This window comes from Haliaeetus albicilla, chromosome 6 (genome assembly GCF_947461875.1).
Source record: "Haliaeetus albicilla chromosome 6, bHalAlb1.1, whole genome shotgun sequence".
Taxonomy (NCBI): Eukaryota; Metazoa; Chordata; class Aves; order Accipitriformes; family Accipitridae; genus Haliaeetus; species Haliaeetus albicilla.
Window position 1 is genome coordinate 1,197,461 of NC_091488.1, and position 20,446 is coordinate 1,217,906.

Sequence of the window (20,446 nt, forward strand, 5' to 3'; positions counted from 1 at the left end):
TACAAAAGCAGAAGCTCGATATAAATTTATTAAAGAGGTAAAACACAACACGTCACCTTGTCACCAGAACAGGGGCATACAGTCCCACCACCCATCTATGAGGCACTTGGGAGATGGTGACCCAAAGACTAGAAATTGAAGTGGACAAGTTGCAGAGCTGATACGGGCTTTGCATTTGTGAAACCTTACAGAGAATCACATTGTACAGCTGCAGCAGGTTTCGTAACCTGCAGGTGAACTGGAAGCAACCTCCTTATTTCGTACTGCCATCAAGTCCTCTGCTAGCACCCACCAGTGAACCCCTGCAGCACACACTCCTCCCCAGTTTTAATCACACACACACACATCCGTGCAGGTGCTTAGAAACACATGCATGCTCGTCCCTGCATCTGTGAGTACTATGTCAAGGTACAGTGGGGAGGCACAAAAGGTTCTTCTCAGCCAGCTTCCCCTCAGTCCAGCTCCAGCAGAGTGAAATTATTCAAGCAATTTCACTTTTTAATAGAATTAAGTTTCTTCTAACACAGGCTCCATTTTCATCCAACTATTAGAAGCATTACTACTTTGCTTGAAAGTGCAATGTTGTTCCTCGTTTCTTCAAGCAGAGAGTGGGATACGCCAGAATTTAGCATGTTAGAAGTTTCCCCCCACAGGCACCTGGCCACATTCAAAAAGCCTGCTGTAACAGACTAGTTTTAGAGGGTCATAAATGGATATTTCTTGTAGTAGAAATATTTCTGCTCTCAGTATAAAAAGCCCTGTGCATTTTACCATGTAAAGCAAAGTTGGTAAGATAGACAAGAAATTACTTGAATCTGTGAATTTCCAGGGTTGCGTCTTTGTTCCTTCTCACAACCATACAATCTGAAGTAGATGACCAAAAGAGACAACATACCTTCTTAGAAAAAAAGCAATGGGAGACATTATCACAAATTGTAATGTGTTAGATAACCAGATAAACTATCTCTATGACACAGACAAGTTGAGAAAGAGACAAAGTAGCACAAATCCTTTATGCAGAATCCTGTCACACACCAGATGATCCTTAACAGCAGGATTTTCTAATGAGAACATTAACTGACTCATCCAGTGCCTTCCATTCTCTGTTTAAAATCATATGGAAGAATTTTTTTATGAAAGGATTTATCTTCTCTAAATGATATGTTGTACAGCGAATAAGAAACAAATCAAAAAACCTCAAAAACCCTGAATGAAAGTCACTGTGCTACGCAAAACATACAAAATACAGAAAATACAGCTGCACAGAATTTCAAAATTTTCATTTCAACCACACTTAAAAAACCCCTGGTGATGGTCCAAACAGCCATTTTAATTTCCAATTAACAAGTCAGGAAAAATTATACAAATTCCTACAGAAGTCTGTAATCACATAATTCTACCTTACAGAACGAAGAACTGTGCCATAAAAACATTTGGGCAAATTACAGAGATTCCTATTGTTCTTTGATAGACCTGTCTTCAAATACATGCTACTCTATTAAATCAACCCAGTTACTCAACCCTCTGCAGCACACAGCTATAAAGGTTATGCAGAAAAGTCCACTGAACCTACACAGACAGGGCAAGCATTGTGTAATTCCACTGCATGAAAATTAAAATTGACATTCCTGAAGATGCATCAGTATTTTAAAAGAGTCCCCTCAGATAAGCTGAGACTTTTTTCAAGAAGAAAAAAGGGTTCATGAAAATATTTATCTGGAAAGACACTTACAGTGTTACAGGATTTTTAGGGGTTTGTTTGTTTGAGTAACCAGTTGTATGAAAGCTAGCAGGCATTACTGAAATAAGACCCTGGATTAAATCAGAGTTAATGAGATCAGGAATACACACATCATTATTCAAATCACACACCATGTGAACAGTATGCACTGCCAGACTTGTAAACCAGAGATTAGAATTTAACACTCTTCTTTCTGAACTCTGACAGTTTAGGGCCAGAGGTCTCTTCATAAATATTGCTGCCATCCACCTGCCACAGCTTCACAAGAAAATGTATGATGATTCTGTTTTTTCCTGGTGCTAAGCACCAACAACTTCAGGAGGGAACTGATGGCAGAGGCAGTTCCTCAGCACTTCTGACAGCCACGTTCCTCAAGTCTTACAACCCTTGCAGCTGTCAAGCAAAATTTGTTATTTAATTATTTCCTTCTTAATCTGATATTGCTTCCTGCAAACATTACAGCAGGTACAGGTTAATCCAAGTGAGTTTGGAATGGGGTCATACAACTTGTGGACTCCTTTTTGTCTAGTACAGCCTTCTGAGTTTCAGCATGTTGCTGATACGTTCATCTCCATTGGTGGTTCTCTTTCCAGAGTGTCTGGTATGCAAAAGTTTAGTGCAAAGATCGAAGAGGTCCTTTTTTGGAGGGGAAAAAAAAAAAAAAAAAAAAAAAAAAAAAAGAGATAAAACTGAAAAGATTCAGAGCAAGATTTTTAATAATCCCCATTAAAAGATGTCCCAGAACCATGAATATCCCTTTATAAAAAGTAGGTCACATGTTTCTTTGGAGGTATTAGACTTAATCCTAAAGACTTGATATTTAGAAAAGGTAGTCCTATTCATAAAGTCTTAAGAGCTGGGAAAACTGACCCAAACCTTAAACAACAGGTCTCAAAAATTCCCTGGCCGACATGGAGAAATGCAGCGGCTGTCCTCTACACTTCAGACTACTTTCTCTTAGTAGAGTGGAGGTCTTTGGACAAAGCTTTTCATTGTAGAACCTCTAGGCCCTTCACATGTTCTGTCTGCTCTTTTGCAGCTGTGAAAAAGGAACAAGCAGGCAAAAGGAGACAGATGGGTCAATCTATTCAAGCAGATCAACCTTCTATAGTTTGGTCTTATTGAAGAGAAAAGATGTATAAAGAATGCAAACAGTAGAAATAACCATGCTCAACACTGATCCAGAACAGCAGAGTGTTGCTCAAGACTAAAAAAGGTGTGATGAGTGCTACAACTGCCTGAGAGAGTTTGATATGCCCTTGGTATTTGTAGGAGAGGTGTAGCCTAGCATCTGAGATAGGGAAAAGATTTGGTGATCATGATCCTCACCTCAAATTACTCAATCCCATAATTACTCAATGTTTGCAAAAGAGATTGGCATGTTACCTTTGAAGTAATGCATCATACTGAAACTACCTTTGCAGTTTCTCAACCTAGTGTTTATTCAGCCAGCATGAAACTTTAAAGAAACTTCCATGGATATCAGAGCCACAAAGACTCATTGGCTTGTATTAAAAGAAAAAAAAAGTAGAGGACATATTATGGTTAAGTCCACATGAGAAAAACTGATGTGTATCTGCCTAGCACACTCAGCAGGATTCCTGTTTACAGATAAGAAGAGTTGCATGAGAAAGTATGATCTTTGTTTGGATAAGTCTCCTTCCAAGCAGAGACAGTCATCTTATGGTGTTTACCAATGTGACATGTGGTTTTCATTTCTACATTTAAACAAGAATCAAGAGGAAAAAGTTGCATATGCTACATGTGGAAGGAAGACCTATCTGCTCATCTAAGCATTAGCAATTCTTTTTAATTGGGCTTTTTGCTGACCAACTTATCAAGAAAAGAACAATTTATTTTAGAACAGTTGATTCACTCTTGGTCTGTGAGTGCTGTAGGCTGAGGGAAGACACAGTGTTATTCCTATGTTTTGAAGAGGGCTCACTTATATTTCAAGTAAAGACTTTAGTGTAACCTTAACTATGAAACCGCTATGTCTCCAATTATATATATGCAGAACTATGCCTGGAAATTCTGCTAAATATCAACTTGCATGACTCTCAGAAAGACAGGAAAAACAACAATAAGTGACTTAGCTTTTGTTCCCCTACAGCAACTTACCTTGAAAGTAGCTCTCTGCTGTAAAAGATAAATGTGTGTGTATGCAAAACACAAACCAGAGAAAATTAAGCCATCAGAAAAATCTTTGGATAATTAATATAAATACAAACATCTCTTGAAAAAAATAGGGAGGAATCTTGTTTAGCAGAAGAGAGTATCCTTCCAGTTGTGACAAAGACTGAATTCAAGAAGTTGCAGGCAAAGTTGAGTAGTTTTCTTCCAGGCAATTCACAAGAGGATGCTCTATCCATCCTGTCCCTGAACTGCATTTCTTACTGAAAAGGCAAAAAAACCCACTCTTCCTCCCAGCTACTCTGACAGCTTCTAGGAATTACAGGATATCCCAGATGTATTTAAACTCCTTCAACCGCAAACAGCTTGAAGTTCAGGTGTAGGGGGGTTTTATGCCTTTACAATATTAACTTTGACACATCACAGCAGAAACCACTTGGTTCCTTTGTTTTCATTGGGAGCCCTTCTTGACATGTTTACTCCAGGTCAAGAAGTACACTTTATGCATAGGTAGTCCTACCAATTTTAACAGGCATTGTCATGCAGTAAAATTTTTAGGCATTTTAAGTAAGGGTAACTTCCTCTGCCCCTTCGAAGCAACACAAAACCTAATAATACTCAGTTTTCTGAATAATAATTAATGAGGAAAAAGCAGCTGGCTATTGACAAGCAATAGCAAAAATCACTCAATTGCACTATATAAAGATTAATGAAAATACAGAATCACTGGCATTTTAAGATGTAGCTGTTACATGCCAGGCTGCTAGCTGTATCTGGAGGTGACTGGCAGATACTACATACCCATATGTAAATACTCTCCATAGCCTGTATTAAAACTTATTGAACATTTAAGCATTTGAAACACACACGCACACACACACAAAACCAACTTAATTTTGATGACCTATTAAAACTTGTCTGATCAGAAAAAATTTAGGAAGGAGCAAATATTTATGCTACAAATGCTGTAATAACCACTTCAAATTACAATTCATATTCAGTATTTCACTCATAACTTGGAGTTGTATAATTCCAATTCTCCTTATATGGGAAACTAAAAAGAAAAGAAAAAAAAACCCTCATTTATTTGTGGAAGAGGGCCCTGAAACAGCATCATCAGTAAAAGAAACTGAGCATGTTGTGGTTTAAGAAATCTGTGCTGAATGAACTGTATCTAAAAGCCCATCCCTCAGGAAAAACAAGACCCGAAACCTGTCAGCGCTTCCTTCTCTGTGAAGGTACTGTTCCTCTCCCTCTGTGATCCAGGCTAGATGGGGGAATAGTGAAAAACAGAGAAGTTATCTAGGAGAACCTGCACAGTGGTAGTTAAAAAAACACAAAACAACCAAAACCTTGGGTGTGCTCTACTTTGTTAACAGTATACTTACAATCACAAATAAACCTAACAGACTATTTCAGGAAAGTCATTAACCACTCTTGGCAAGGCCTGTGGTGGACACTTCCCAGAATTCATGGGAGTGGTGGACTTGGTACAGACATCTCTGAAAAGGAAACAGGGATAAATACACATCATTCTACACTGAAAAGCATAAAATCAGAAGCGATCCCTTTCAATCCCAAGAAAGAAGGCCTGAGGATGTTCTGCTACAGAAAGAGGAGCATGAATGCAGAGGAAACAAGCAGCAACCATTAGATCCAAGGGCCTAGCAAACAGCTTGAAGTCCACAGCTGAAAGGAAGCCCCACACAGAGCTGGGGAGGTGGACAGGCAATCGCCAGCTGGTGCTTCACGAACCAGTTCGGATGTGTCTGCACTGTACCATACAACATACAAGTGCTGGGGTGCAAAGGTGACATTTGCTAACCTCTAAGTGGTGGTAAAGATGCGAAAGGCAGGCAATATCTCAGTAGATCTTTAGGGACGGTGGCCTGTGTACACCAGCTAGTGATGAAAACAAACTTATGCACGCTGTAGCCAGTACCCGTTTAAGGAGATGCAACTCATACGTGCCTATAACAGTATCTCAATTTAGCCTTCAGTCCTTTAAAGAGAACTGGCTGATCCTACATTTTGCTGCTGGCCACTTTTCTTATGTCATGTCCTTCCACCATGTAAGTTTTGCACAGCCAGTGGCTACTTCATAGAATTTGTAAGTATTTACAGGTATTTTCAGACCTAGACATTTTCAACACTTATTTCATTTTCTATGCTATCACTAAATTTAGAGTTGGCACAGACTACAGGGCACGAGGAAAGAGTTTGCTTTGGACTTCATTTTTTCTGGAGAACTGAACAGCGTCACATGTGCCCACTGAACCGCTGAAGAGCTGGGGCAAGGGCCTTCATCTGTAAAGGGGAGGGAAGTAACTGGTATGATCAAACGTGGTAGTCGATCTGCTAAGGGCTGCAATTCTACCAGCTACAAGAAGCTCCTAAACCCACAAACTGAAACCACACTAAATCCTTAAAAATCATGATTAACATTATTATTTCATATGTTTTTTAAAAAAGTATCACTCACTTCCTCAGCTAGATAAGCTTTATCTCACATTCACTGTGGCCAGACCCACTCAAATAAACGTGCAATAACTGGAAGAAGCCATAAAAAAAGCAAAAAAAAAAAAAAAAGCCTGAGTATAATAAAGGTTGTACTGGCCAAGTACTGGTCAATTCCATGTTTCCTGAATTCTTAAATATTTATTAAATACACACACAGGTCAAAAGGAATCATCTGGTCTCCATTTATTTACACAGTTACAGAAATCCTTAAACAGGACCAAGCACCCCGTAACATTAACATCACTGACAATTTAATGAGAAGTCATTTGCCATTTGGAAAGCAAAGGCTGAAGACACAGGTAATCAAAAACAGTATTTCAGCTTTCTTCCTTCTCCCTCTTCATCACATGGCACAGTATTTTTTGTTCTCTCAGGTTCTCCTGTACCTCATAACACTGTCTTCAGTATGACAGTTTCACTGATCAGCAATGAAAAATAAAGCAGTTCTGTTTTCAATAATTAAATTCCCTCTCATACTTCCAATTTTCTTTTTATTCAAATCTATTTACAAGATACATACATGCAATTCTCAGGGAACTCCTATATATATATACACTTATTTGTCTTAGTTTGTCTCTGAAGTTCTTCCTATTCAGAATTTAAATTTCAATGTCATTTTCTAGACAAAGATGCTTCTAAGGCCAGAAAATAAGACTGTCTTTCATTCAGTTACACAGGTTTCCTGGTAGATCAGTGGAACCTCAAAATATTTACCCAGATTTCTAGGCGCGCAAGAAAAACTGGAAAAGCATACTACTCCTTTTTCACAAAATCAGAACTCTGTCTTTGTCTTTGGATACATATTTTCATTCACTCAAAATTTGTGGCAGTTGGCCACAAATACACTTTTCAAATAAGTATTACAAAGACATTGCTAAACTTGGTTTCAGTAAGAATCTTTGGTCAAATACTTTTGCCAGCTCTTCAAAATTTATAGCACATTTTTAAAACAAGGGAGAAAATTCTATTACATTACAAGAATTATCATAACTCCATTTGTCTTGTGTTCTTAATTGACACGCACGTACACACACACACATGTATCTCATACGCAACAAGGTTAACAATAAAACCAGAGAAAATTAGAATCAAGCTTCACAGCGCATTTCTGAACGTCAGCAATTTTTAAAGTACTGTCTGGAGAGCACAGCTAAATTTTACCTTCAATCTCTTCTCACATCACATTTTTTAAACTTCTTTCCCTATTTTAACAACATGAGATGTCCAAAAGTAAAGATGCCCTGAAGACTATTTTGATCCAAAATATTTTCCAGACTCCACTGTTCTACAGTGAATAGTGTCTTAAGAAATGATTTTTTATAAATGAATAGCGAAACTGTGTAACTATTCAGTGTGTTGACTAACAAAAAAAAAAAATCTAAATTGCCATAGTATATGCAAAATACTTTTGAGAATGTATAAGGCAAGACAGTAGTCAGTTGACACTCATTTACACTCCATTTCATTTTGTAAGCTTTATTTCATAAATCTAATCTTTACCAATTAAGTGGATGCTTTAATTCAATTATTTAAACAAAGAACACTGATTCTTTCTATCCTTTTCCTTAGTCACTGCTTGAATGGGTGTCTGTTGGATACATTAGAAAAAGATCACCATCTACAAGTGACCAGCAGAAATTCTGTCCAAATAGATTGTAAGACAAAGCTGGGAAATCTAGCTGAGCCATGAAACTTGCCAAAGTTGCCCAGATTTTCTCACATCTTTTTCTTGAAAAAGCTATCCCATTTCAATGCTATGAAATATGGAAGTAGTTATTTAGATTTTAACATGTTGAACTCAACCCCACGCATGTGTGATCCAGTCTGAAGCAGAAGTAGCAACACTTGACAATCACGAGCATCACCTGTAACCCCAACCAGGCTGTAACAGCATCCAGTGCCTGGCTGAAGGAGTTGAAAAATCTTCTGTTTGCAGGACAAAGAGCAATGATACAACAGGGTTTAACAGTAGCGAGAAAAACCGCTTGGTAGTTCTCATCCTGTCACTTTACATATGAAAACTTAGCTTTATATATTTTTAAGGACATTTATAGAAGAAAAGTAGATTAGACATGTATTTTTGTTATTCAGAGGAAGTAAACCCAGAATTGCACTATCCACGTCAGAGAAAACAACAAAACAAAACCCAAGAGCACATGTATCTGACCACAGCCAGATGTCACCTTTACCAGTGTAATATCATCAAGTCATTATCTTTATAACCTTTCTTGCAGGATGTGTACCCTGCTGAAACACTGAATCTCAGGAAGGCACCATGAGACAGTTTTTTACTATTAACATTTTGTACAGACTGTCAACAAAAAAAAATAAGCCTCAAAAATTGAGATACAGCTTTGAAGATGCAGGTTTAATTCACGATACATCCACATCAAGCTGATGATTATTTCTAAAGCAGATTTTTGTTACGAAGAGCTTGAAAATAGGAGCTCAAAGTTATTAGGTCCAGCTCCAAAGCCTGTACCTAATCAAACTTTACTTTCTATCCATCCTGTTTGCTTGGGGACAGAAGAAAAGCCCGTTGTGCAACTCTCCTTTTAGTGCTGGATGCCCTTAAGGGAGTGAAATCAGCTCTGCTAGGCTAACTGGACAGCCATCAAAGCCTGGAAGGTTTTGGTTAAGGTGCAAAAAAGCAGAGGAATCCTCAAAATGGGGGTGGTGGGTTAGAGCATGGGAATGAAGAGAAATGAGGGAAAAAGAAAACTTAGCAACATGCAGTGCAGGTAAAGAGCCTTCAATATAAATGTATTCTGTCTTCCCACACAACACTCTGCCTTCCACCCTCTGGAACTATAGAGGCTACCTGGTTAGAAAATAAAAACAATCCTGTTTGTTTTTAAAAAGAAACACATATGCTGAATTAGATCCCAAGCTTAATGAAAACAGCTGAGATTGAAGTCTAGCAGACTGGGAAGAAAGCCTCCAAACACCAGAACATTTGTACAAGGTAGTATCCACCTTGTATCTAATGGAGTCCACTCAGTTTTTTTTCCCTGGTGTGTCGAGATACTCTTTTGTAAATTCACAGCTAGAGTAACTGTGCAAGAAAGCTTCCAGAGAAGCTGGCAATTGGTACAGGCTGCAAACCAGACCTTCTGAATTTCCTTAGACTACAGCAGAGTCCTATAAACACCCTTATAACAGCCCCTTTCCATCCAGTAAGTATGCATTACAACAATGGGAGGCTGCACTGTTGAAAGGGACAGAAATACAGATCCTACAATAACAGGCATGTCCACAATGGTCTGCTAACAAGTTTCACCCAATTATAGGTGGTACTTGAGAAGAAAAAGCAAAAGAGTTTGTCTGAAACTCACTATTCCTATAATGGCCAAGACTTAAGAGGAGGGAAAAGTGTGGAAAAGAACTCAAGTAATAAAAAATGAATGGGACACTTTGAAACAGGGATTAACAATCCAGCAGGTTGGACATCAGCTCCAGTCAAAGACCTAGCTGTGGAAAGGGAAACTCCTTCCCTATCTCCCTTGAAAATCAAGTCAGTCCATAGATTAGGCTGCTAAATACAAAACATGTTCTACCAGAGCCAGAAGTCAGGCAAACCAAGCACCACATCTAGAACAGCGGGAACATATAAGTCAGAAGGCACTGGTAGACTAAAGCCCAGCGTATTATTTACATTGTTTGATGAACTCAGAGTTTTGAGGGAGAAGACAGTGAATTTGCAATTTATTTATTTATTTATGTAGATAGGTAAATATGTATAAAAAAGACATATAAGATACCAATTGCTCACTAAGGACAAATTACAAAATGTTCCACCTCTACCTCTGCCCAGTCACTTTCCTGAGACAGAGTCCCTGCCCCCCGAAGGACAGCAGTTACAGCACTGTGTGACAGCAGCAAGTTAAAGTTAGCACCTATATTTTCTTGTGAAAAAATAATTAGCATCTGCAACTTTGTACATATGGATTCTGAGTGGTAAATACAAGAAAGCTCAACTCCATTACCACACAGTACTGCAATGAGCAGGAGAGGCATATTTACAGCACTTCTCTCCTAGAACTACATATAGAGTATTCCCAAGCTGATGTACCAATAATTTCTGTAAGTAATTACTTGTAAAAACAAAGGTAGAGGGAGTTAGGAAGTACAGTGAGCAGCATAGATTACTTTCTAGCAGGCCAAGTAGTGTTAAAGATCTCACTGGCATTACCAATTCAGTAAGCTCACTTTGAAAACTATTTTTCTAACAGGCATTCTTTTTTTTCACTTTTATCTGTACATTTCTTCTATCAGCATACAGTGCACACTTAGTCACAAATAGTTAACTGCCTTGGGAAAACTAATGCTAACATATTATTACATTTCAAAACAGTATCACTAATGTAATTTGTTCCTTTCCATAGCACTTTCCCCCTTCAATAACAGAAATGCAGCTCTTCTGAACAGACTTGTAAAATAGTACCTACAAACTGTAATATGCATTTAACTCCCCGCTCCCCCACCCCCAGGCTCAGGAAAACAAATGTTCATCCAAATTACAGGATTTTTAGAAGTTTGTTACTAAAAGGTAGGTTGTGGGCAACATCAACTCAGTGATTCCCACGTGATGTAATCAAAAAGGAAGACGTGATGTTATGCTGTCCTTCTCCTGCACCCTATGGATTGTAACAACTAACCATCACTATAATTTTGGTTTGTCCTACAGTTTCTCAAGGTAATAAAACTAAATGCAATTCAGCGGTCAACAAATCCACCTCCTCTATCACATTTAAATTATAAGTGACGGTCAGCTCAGCTGGAAGACCTAATTTAACAAAGAAAACAGGCAATTTGAATAAGGCAGAGGAGCCTGGGCTTTCTTTTCTTAAAAATTCACAAAGATTTTTCCTGAGCAAAAGAGATCAAGCAAGGACTCAGTGAGATTAGATCACAACCCAATTTTCATACAAATAAATGGACGAGATTACGTCTATCTAGTCAACCAATGCAATTACAGCTTACAACAAAGAGCAAGATGGGCAGTCAAAGTAGATATTCAAAGCACTTCAGTATTTAAACCATCAAGCCCAAAACTGGCAGGTTATACCGTATCATACGTAAAACAACAACAAAAAAATGGTTTAAAGGCAGTTTTACACTCCCATTTTGAGAGGCAACAAGAAACACTCCAGTGACAGGTTAATTCAGGAGAGTCTACTGCCTATTTGTCTCAACTATCCATTACTGCTGAGTGCTGGAAACAGGGCACTGGACAAGACAGACCACAGCTACAGCAGCTCCTTCATTTTAAAATGTAACCTCTGTCTCCACACAGGGATGATGGTACTTACTACCTAGGTGCACTGATTTGAAGCAAGTAACCTGTACTTTCTTTGGTTACCTACAAAAACCCAAGTCCGTGGCATTGGCAGTCCTATTACACTACCTCACTAGCGCAAGCCTTACGCAAAAATACAATTGTTATCTGAGTATTTTCAGTCTTTTGCCACAGCCTTTTAAAAGCTAGGCCAGCACTCTGCTTTTCAAAATGAGCTTGAAAGAAGCAAGAACTAAGATCACCGTGCTAAATGGAAGAGATACAATCCCTTCTATTACACATAGAAAGGAACTTTGATTGGCATAAGAAAGGAAACAAATATGTGTTTTTAACCAGAGATTTTGCATTTAGATTTAATAGCTGTTGCCTTCTCCAGCTGCTTAAGCAACACAACAGATGAAATGTAAACCATAATCCAGGACATACATTTTTAAACTTCCTGTCAAAATCTGCAGAGTAATTTCTTATTCCACCACACCAAAGCTCTTCAAGCATACACGCAGCACTCAGTAGGAGAGCCCTGTCCTCCTCTCTTCCATGAGGTACCAAGCAGGTTCCCTCTAGGCCCAAACTGAGCCATGTCTGTGAAGCAGGAGTCTCCGCACTTCACCGGCAATGCTGTAACATGGAGGAAGCAATACCCCAAAGATTCTTCTGCTGCTCTTCAAGCTATCCATAACCCACAACAGTCATGAAACAAGTTTTGGGCTAGGCTTTGTCCACTCGGCAGTTTTGGGGTGTGGTTTTTCAACCTTTATTACTAGGTATGAAGGTTCAGACTCTGCACAGAAAAAATTTCCAAATCCACCAGGAAATGCACTCTAAGCTGTACTACAGCACTAGTAATGGAGCTGCAGGGACAATCAAACTGCTAACACAGACCCAGGAACCCAATCCTACAGCTTAAAAAATGTGCTGAATTGGTGAAAGGCTGCCAGACACCCGGGATCATTGTTAGCTGCCATGGTTACTAACTGAGTTTTAACTCTGCAGGCTGTAAACACCACCACGTATAGAACCAGCTATAGAGTTAATTAGTTACAGAGAAAGGAAAAATTTGTAGTGTGGGCAGAAGAGGAATCTCACATGGACAATCACTGGCAGCTTAACTATATGGACTTTCCAGAACCCTTCCAAAATAAACATAGAAGATACCAAGGTTATGGCCCATCCTTTCAGGCTGTTCTTAAAATATATTTCAGGGTATTATCTCCAGTTTTTCCCCCTGCTTCAGTTACTCTACTTCGAATAATCTTGGAGGCACAACAGGGGACATCTTACTGCTTCTGCTTCATAATCCTGACAGCACTTAACCATCTGACAAATGTTTTTTAAAAAAAAAAAAATTAAAAACAATGGGAGAGGAGGACCTAAAACTAAAAATGGGTGAAGGTGGAGTGAAACGAAGTGAAGTAAGATACTGGCATCATATTTTCAAGAAAGGCTCATTTAAAAATAACACGAGAAAAAATACCAAATAACTTAAAAGATCAACCAACAGAAAATGCACTTCATCACTTATGTTCGTCACTATTAACTCATCACAGCTCTGACAGATCCTGCTCAGCTGCATCACTTCTGAGACCTTTGAAGTTAACATTAGGTTGCTTCAGGTAGGCCCTCCTCCTCCTTTTAAATTATTTACAGAAATACTATGCAGTATGCCTAATAAGTGAATCATGGATTCTTTCTATAGTGTCTCAAAGACAGGCAAATTAGTTTTCTTCAGAGTAATGAATCTCAGTTCAGTAAACAGACAACTCCAAATTTTTAGAAATATATAGTTTTTGTAAAAATTATGAAAATACTTTTCTTAAGACTGGATAAGATACCCATGTGAACATTTCATTACTACAAACTTTTTTAAATTCAGGAATAGAGCAACCTCTTCTACAAAATTTCAAAAACATTTCCTTTTTTTAAAGTGACACAAATGTAGTATGTTGTGCTAGACTACAAAAAATTAAGGAAAAATTATGCAGCTTAAATAGTGTATCTCCCCCTTTTCATCCCCTACCGCATATTCTGCACTGTCATAGCTTCCATACCACCACAGCCTTTTACATGGCAACCCCTCCCCAAATAACAGTGAGAGTAGAAATGAAGTTTTAAGGAAGGTGACTAGAGTGTGTGTAGTGAACGCATTAGCCACTTCTTTCTTCAAATTAGCTTTGGCTTTTCCACATGAATCTGAAAACACTCAGAGAAGAAAAGCCTCATCTGTCCTCTCAGCGCCAGCAAAGGGTCCATAGAATGAGAAATAATTGTTCCTTTTGGGCACAGAGTACATTGTAATTCTTTTGGTTACATGTATGTAACATAATAACGCTTTGCATTGGTATTTTGCAACTTGCATAGGTTACAGGTTGTTTTATTTTTAAATACACTGTAAATGTCCCTGTAAATAGTAACATACAATAGAATTAACCTACTAGGTCATAACATCAGCCTATTCTACTCAAAAAAAGTAGTGCTGACACAGTTATCTTGGGGTGGGGTTTTTTTTCCCCTAATCAAACTGGTAAGTTAAGATTCCACATGGATGCAAAGGATTTCTGCTTTCAGTCTCCCTCATTACTAAGATGCTTCATTAGACAACACCTCAGCTCTCAGCTGGGCTACAGCAAGAATAACCCCTCTCCCTCCCAGACCCAGATTCTCCATTCCCTATCCTGAGCCCTCTGTGGCGGATTTTACATACCCTGTACTACACAGCAGAGGTGGTGACAGAGGCCACTGAAGGAGGCATAGAGAAATGTGGGGTTTTTAGTACCTCTTATGCCTCAGAACTAAAAGAGGGGCAGAAAACAGCGTAGGAGATGACAAATGCATTCCCAGGCTCCTGAGAAACTGTAAGAACATGGAAACAACAATAATGCCTATTTTCATGTGCAGCAAGAGAGCAGCCACAGATTGTGAAACAACCCTGAAGCACTTTATTATGGTGATTCAGACCCGTTCACCATCTCAAGGGAAAAACAAGCCTCCTATCACCACCACCAAAAAGCCAGTCAATTCCCACCTCCTCACCCCAAACAGTTTGCACCATTTTGTTCTAATAAACATGCAGAGGCTTTCCTTGGGAGCTCACTCCAAGTCCAGCTGAAGGATCCAGCAGTAACAATGCTGGCTGAATGAAGACACAGTGCAGGACCTTGCCATTGCCAGGTCAGACAGCACGTCAGCTGGAGTGGAAAAGAAAATTAAAAATAAAAATATGCCTTCATTTCCCAAAGGGGAAGCCCCTCGTAATGAAAAGGCTTAGAGTGATCTCTAAGTCCCCTTTCCATAGCACTCTGCGATGCCCAAATAGCTGAATCCCTACATTAGGCTCCATGCTGATGATAAACAAAAAAGGATTCACAATACTGCCAGAATTGCAAAGAAAGATTTCATCTGTGCAAGCAAGTAGGTTTACTTTTCTTTATTTGCTTACCTTTAACACCAACACATTTATTTATTTGAAATTAAAAAGGTTCAGTTTCGTAATATAGAAGAACTTCCAAAGCACATAAAAATTCCTAATTTTAGCTTTCCTCACTTTTTCTGCTATTCATAACATCTTTAAACTGTCTGCACAAAGCAGTAAATTGAAGCAGGATATTTGTAATGCAATTACTTCCCTTGTAATAGTTATGCGCTTCTAAATCTATTTAGTGGGCTCTGGAACAGTACAAATTTTGTAAGGGTGGCTCAGTACTATCTTTGCTAAGCAATGAGGAGATAATAGATATTTCAGTCAATACTGTATCTATCTGTTGCCTCAGGAGATTTTTTTTTTTTTTTTGGTGGCATCTAAGGAAATACATTTTGCTGTTCCATGACTCTTTTTCCTTCCAGAAAAAATGTAACCCAGCACTAACATAATTTGTGTTTCAAGCTGGACCCCTAGAACTCAAGAGCTAATGGTTTAATACATACATGATGCTGCACAAAATGGGAAGAAACTACATTATGAGCAGGACAAGTGGTAGAATATTTTTAGGAAATAAGATTTTACTTAATTCACAGCAGCCAACAGTACAAATATAAGACAAGAAGAATCAAATGTAGAGAAAACAGTTATTAACCAAACATATAGTGCTCTTTGGCACGTGGACACAGATCATACCCAGAAGTAATTACACCTGTCACTAGTTACAAGTTTTATACGAGGTAAACAAAATCTCCAGCTAAAAATCCAATTTACCTTTAATTGTTTGTTGGTATTTTGTATTTGGAAACTATTCTTTTTTCTTTCTTTTCATTTATTTCATTTTATGCATCATGGATTAAAACAAAGCTATATAATTTGGCTGATGTAGCAGTGAAAACTTTATGGTTTTTTAATAGCTTGCTAGAATTAAAAATAGGGAAACATTTATTTTATACAAATACTTATTTTCTTTGGTTCTTATTTGTCTAAAGCTATGTTTTAAGTTCAAAGACAAGTTCCACAACAAAGTTAACCTGCTTTTGTCCCTTTGAAAATGTAACTTATCCTTGTCCAAATTGCACAGGACCCCAGCAGTACACTCCATTATTGCAAATTATTTCCTATTGTAAAACCTGTATTTACCCATCTATTATCTTCACATAGTTTTCAAAAAAATCTATGTAAGAAAAAGTTTGAGATTTAAAAAGAGAAATGTCAAAATCTCCCTTTTTTGATTTCTAACAAGAACCTATTTCTAGAAAAAAAGCTTAGGACAAAATAGTTTTAACTATCCTAAAATCCTAAACCTTTGAAAACCACATACTCGGAGGCATGTTTTAATATGGCATGCCTTTAAATATTACCATGGGTAATATTTATACAAGGAATATGCTTGACATATACAACTCTCAGTTGTGCCAGGCAGGGCTGACGCCCAGCGCAGGAACTCGCACCGAGACCAAGCCTTATGCTTCCAGTGGCCCCACGCTAGTACCCCAGCAGAAGGAAATCATCAAAGATCAAGCTGGAGGAACGAAAGTACTGAGGGAGGAAAAGCATTTATTATATTGAAATAAGGATCTGGATCAAAAACTTGTGGGAGAAGGCAACAAGGGGCAGAGTGGAGCGTGAAGCAGAGCAAATCCAGGGTGATGACCTGGGATGCAAGGAGAGGGAGAGGGGAAGGAAACACAGAGCAGGGGGGAAGAGAAGGAGGCCTGGCCTGGCTGAAAAAAGATTATGAGCTCAAGAAGCCCTAGAGGTGGGAGCGAAGGAGGGAACATCAGGAAAAGGGCTAAAGCTTAAGCATAGAAAGAGCGAGGAGGAAGGGAAGGAAAGCAACTGAAACAAGATAAGAAGCCTGAATTCAAAAATGAAAAGGCTGGAATATGGCAGGAGCCTTGTAGAAAAATAGTCTGTTACCATGTAAATCAAAGGCTAAAGAAATATTAGGTCCTAGGTAAGCTGGCCTTTCCTGAAGTGCTGCATACAATTTTGCAGTAAAGAAAGGGCTAATCACGCTTACAGAGGTAAAGCAAAGGGCTGGGAGGATCAGTGGAAAGGAGAGGACACTTGAAAGGGGAAATCAAAAGAGCTTGGCCTGTTTGCTAGGTTGAAAATATATATCATTGCTCTCTAAAAATACATCAGAGGGGAAGGAATAGTAACATAACAGGAAGGGAAGGAACTATTTCATCAGAAATATAAATCATGAGAATAAATGAGCCAAGATCTGCCAGGAATAATTTTATGCTAGACAAGGGAAGAAGTTTTTTGTTGTTGGGTTTTCTTGGAGGTTTGGGTATTTTGGTTTGAAGTTTTTTGGGGGTTTTTTTGGGGGGGGGTGGTGTCTTTTGTTTTGTTTTAAATCATAATAGCAATATCTTGAATAACATCTGAAAAGAAGCAAATAGAACATTTTTTTAAACGCATAGCCCCCACCCCCAAAGCCCTATCAAGCTAACAAGCCAAAACCCTCCCTCTAAACAACCCCTCAACCACCACCTTTAAATCTTTTTGAGCAGAACTTGCTGAGCTGATGAGAAGAGCTCTCAGAGGTGTGCAGGAGCAGCAGGCCCCTCACCTGGAGGACCTGCCCAACAGGGCCTTACGCCGGGGCTGCCTTTCTTCTCCCCCTCCTGACAGCAGCAGAGCCAGCAACATGCTCCAGACGTAAACCACACGTGGTTCTTCTCTCTGCCAGCTTTGCTTTTAGCCCCTTAATTTCCAACAGCTACAGCCAAGTGCAGGGAGCCAGCAAACCACAGTTTACTGAGACCAGCACACAAAGACAGCATTTTGTTGTTTGGGGTTTTTTTAAGCTCTGTGCTCTGATTTTGAAACATCTGTAATGCTCTTCTGACATCTCTGTGTACAACAACTCCACAGTCGAAGGAAAGCAGCACTAGCCAAATGATTTTTTTTTTAACATAGAAATGTATTTTACTGAAATACCTGTAAACTGAAATAACGAGTTCTGGATCTATTCTGGCACACAGTGTAAGTCAAAAATAACATGCATGCAGATTATCTACTTTGACAAGAGGCTTTGTTCTGTTTTTAACTGCTGTTTAATCACCATCCTACTTGCATTTAGAGTAGATCTACTCATATTTAAGGGTGAAGTCCTGTTTCCATTGAATTAATGGGAATGGTAGCATTCTTTTGAGTGGAGACCAGGATTTTACTCCAGACAAAAGATTTACCTTGGAACTACAGAATGCAGTAGTTACAATTGGTTAATCTTTCCATTCAGGAGAAAAGCTCATACAATATACCACAACTGAAAACATTTCATTTTTATTTAACCGAAGTGGTTCCAAAACAACCAGACTTCCCTTTAAGCAAAATGATCTAGAAATTAACCACAAGTAATTCATCATTTGTTTGCTATGAGGAAGAAGACACACCGGTCCCCACAACACAGAACTCCCCAAAACAACTGGTTAATTGTATGTTTCATTCAGTAGTTACTGGGCACATTTCTGGTGAAAAAAGGCACAAAGCCATTCCACTGTTAAGTAAGTATGTCATTTTGTGGGTAGTATCGTAATGAATACTTTTAGTCTGCATAATTATTTTCTCAAGGTCTTCTTTATAGGACCTCTAATAAATATTTAAACAGGAGTAAAAACTCCAGCTAATCCATCTTCCAACACAGGCAGACTGCAGTCCACCCACATACCTATCATCCTTTTTGCCCTAACTCTCGACTCCCAGACACCCAAGATATTTTATGTTACTTATGTGTAAAATAAAAATACTTTCAGTTAAAGTCACATTGTTTACACATGCCCTGCAATCCCAAACAAAGGCCTTCAGCTCTGATCACACCCACATCTCAGGTTTTGTTCAAAATGATCATTCCTTTCTTTCTCCTGCAAAGAGAATTTTGAAAGCGTGAGCCCATCTTAACCAGTTGTTTTGCCCACCTGCCTATACAGACACACTGAAACAGGCTACTCCAAATTCATGCATTTTTGCCATAGGTTAATACTAACTTCCAGTGATCTCGAAGCCTTTCCAATACATGATATCTTGCTTCTGCAAAGGCTGAGGGCAGGAGAAGAATACACAAGACCTGCTGCACAAACAAAGATACCCTCCTTCACAGGGCAGCTTCTACCTCTTGTGTGAGCACACTGAAACCACATCGGCTCTGTAAAAACAATGGAAGTGAATGAATAAGAATAGCTGATAAAAACAGTGAAAGGACTGTTTAAATCGAGTCCTCCATACATTCCAAATGAGACTAAATCCTTTAAAATACACCAAGAGATCCCATGCCCTAGCAAGAATGCTTTGGCATCTATTGTCTGTCTCTCTGTCCACACTTTCTTTAAAACTTTCCTACACTAAAAGACTAGGCTGACTAAAATCATCTTCAGTGGCTATGTTGTTGTTTTGGGGTTTTTTTTGGTTTAGTGGGGGTTTTTTGGTGTGTTTTTTTTAAATCAATACTTCTCAGCTGCATCAGTGCACCATTGACCAGGTTTTAGTATAGCTGCTTCTCCTCAAAAATGTAAAAAGAAAAAAAAAAAAAATTTGAAATTCAGATGTTCAAATGTTCCAGAAGGCCCTTTTTCTCTGGTAAACAAGGAGAAATACATGCACTCAAACTTATTAGCAAGACATACTTCCCAACATCAATGAAATTACTTTGATTTGTCTATGATATGACCAAAAAAAAGAGAAAACCTGCTTTTCTAAAAAGCACAGTTTAGTTTAAAACACAGCTGAAAGCTCTAAATCTAATTGTAGACTTATTCATCTGCATCACCATTACCTCCTAACTGCTGCACTGCTTTTTAAGAAAAATATGAAAATGTGTATCAAGTAGGTAAATTCATAATAAGAAAATAAAAAATTACAGTATATTACATTCCCATTCTGTGGGAACCAGTGTTCTCTCTTGTACAGATATTTGATATCACACAAATCAGCATTCATATGTTCCATCTCTTCTGTGATAAACATAAGGCTGTATTTTTGTTTTCTCACTACGAGTTCAATTCAAACCGCTCTGTGTCTACTGCTGACTGACTGCCCATGCTGAGCACAAGCTAGCTGGAGGTAACCACTCTGAGTGGGTTTCAAACGGTTGCCCAATGGAGTGGTTTCTCTAGAGCAGAAGAGGAGGAGGAAGAGGTGAGAAGGGGAAGAAGCAAAGACAAGGAACTCTCACAGGTCGCAAGTGGAGAGATAACGCTCTCAGGGAGTTTCCACAAACTTCCAAACCAACCTTTAGACATTTTAGCATATCCAAAAGGACTGTGCTGAAAGGTCAAGTACACACCACAGTCACTGCTCACTACCACCCCACAACGGTCACCGTAAA

At 38.7% G+C, this 20,446-nt stretch overlaps 1 protein-coding gene across 4 annotated transcripts in view; it reads right to left on the bottom strand.

The window, feature by feature from the left end:
- Window positions 1–20,446, bottom strand: part of SH3KBP1 (SH3 domain containing kinase binding protein 1) — a 219,591-nt gene that overhangs the window by 151,860 nt on the left and 47,285 nt on the right. The gene's annotated exons all lie outside the window — the stretch shown is intronic.